Consider the following 2,021-nt stretch of genomic DNA (forward strand, 5'->3'; position numbering starts at 1 on the left):
TTTTTGGCAGAGTCCTTAGAGTTTTCTATGTATAAGATCATGTTATCTGCATAAAAGGACAATTTGACTTCCTTCTTTATTAATTTGGATGCAGTTGGGGTTTTCTATGTAGAAGATTATGTTATCTGCAAAAAGGGACAAGTTGACTTTGTCCCTTTTGATTTGGATACCCTGTATTTCTTTTTTTTGCCTAGTTGCTCTGGCTAGGACTGTGTTGAATAACAATGGTGAAGGTGGGCATTCTTGTCTTGTTCTGGATTTTAGAGGAAAAGCTTTCAACTTTTTCCCATTTAGTATAACATTAGCTGTGGCTTTGTTGTATATGGCCTTTATTGTGTTGAGGTACATTTCTTTTATACTTAATTTGTTATGAGTTTTTATCATGAAAGGATGTTGAATTTTATTGAATGCTTTTCTGCATCTGTTGAAATGCTAATGTTTTTTGTTCTTAATCCTGTTAATGTGATATATCATGTTAATTCATTTGCATGTGTTGAATCATCTGTGTATCCCTGGGATGAATCCCACTTGATCACGGTGGATAGTCTATTTGATGTGCTGTTGGATTCAGTTTGCTAGTATTTCGTTGAGGATTTTTACATCTATGTTTGTCGCGGTTATTGGCCTGTAGTTTTCTTTTTTTGTGGTGTCCTTATCTGGTTTTGTTATCATGGTAATGCTGGCTTCATAGAATGAGTTTGGAAGAATTCCCTCTACTTCAGTTTTTTGGAGTAGTTTGAGAATTGGTATTAGTTCTTCTTGAAATGTTTGGTAGAGTTTGGCAGTGAAGCCATCAGGTCCTGGGCTTTTCTTTGATAAGAGACTCTTTATTACTGACTTAATCCCTTTACTTGTTATTCGTCTGTTTAGGTTTTCTGTTTCTTTATGATTCGGCCATAATAGGTTGTATGTCTATGAATTTGTGCATTTTTTCTAGGTTTTCCAATTTATTGCTGTATAATTGTATCCTTTGTATTTCTGTTGTATCAGTTGTAATATCNGTACAGTTCATCCCTGAGCAGTATAATATCCATGTATAACTTACTGCTGGTAGTGGCTGAGTCACATATTTTGCCCCAAGCTCTGTGGAGGTTGGGGGGCACCTTGTTACTGAAGTACTTAATAGCCTACTAAATAGCATGGATTTATGACATACCTAACCAAAAATTCTCCAATATATTTATTGAAAAAAACTACATATAAGTGGACCCATGCAGTTCAAACCCATGTTGTTCAAGGGTTTTCTGTAGTTTCATAGTTTTGGGTCCTACATTTAAGTCTTTAATCCATTTTGAGTTGATTTTTGTATATGGTCAGAGATAGGGGTCTAGTTTCATTCTTCAGCATGTGGATATCCAGTTTTCCCAGGACCATTTATTGAAGAGACTGTCCTTTCCCAATGTGTGTTCTTGTAGCCTTTGTAAAAGATCAGTTGGCTGTAAGTGTGTGGATTTGTTTCTGGTTTCGCTATTCTTTTCCATTGATCTATGGAAACAGCCAGTACCATGCTGTTTTAGTTAATATTGCTTTGTTTTATGTCTCAAAGTCAGGAAGTGTGATGCCTCTCATTTTGTTCTTTTTGCTCAAAATTGCTTTGGCTATTCAGGGTTTTTGTGGTTCTACACAATTTTAGGATTTTTAAAAAAATTTATGTGAAGACTATCATTGGTATTTTGATAGGGATTGCATTGAATCTGTAGATCACTTTGGGAAGTGAGGATATTTTAACAGCATTAACTCTTTCAATTCGTAAACATAGGATATAGTTCCATTTATTTGTGTCCTCTAGTTTCTTTCATCAGTGTTTTGTAGTTTTCTTTGTAGAGATCTTTCACCTCCTTGGTTAAACTTATTTCTAGGTATTTTACTTTTGGGGTAGCTATTGTAAATGGGATTGCTTTTTTAATATTTCTTTTTCAGATAATTTGCTATTGACTTACAGAAATGCTACCGATTTTTGTATGTTGATTTTTGTATCCTGCAACTTTGCTGAATTCATTTATTATTTTGTATACATTTTT

At 34.2% G+C, this 2,021-nt stretch overlaps 1 protein-coding gene across 1 annotated transcript in view; it reads left to right on the top strand.

The window, feature by feature from the left end:
* The window catches only part of TBC1D12 (TBC1 domain family, member 12), a gene marked incomplete at its 5' end in the record, with an annotated part of 70,829 nt that overhangs the window by 29,811 nt on the left and 38,997 nt on the right, over positions 1-2,021 (top strand). The window lies entirely within an intron of this gene.

The sequence above is a fragment of the Galeopterus variegatus genome, unplaced genomic scaffold, assembly GCF_000696425.1.
Source record: "Galeopterus variegatus unplaced genomic scaffold, G_variegatus-3.0.2 Scaffold2368, whole genome shotgun sequence".
NCBI lineage: Eukaryota > Metazoa > Chordata > Mammalia > Dermoptera > Cynocephalidae > Galeopterus > Galeopterus variegatus.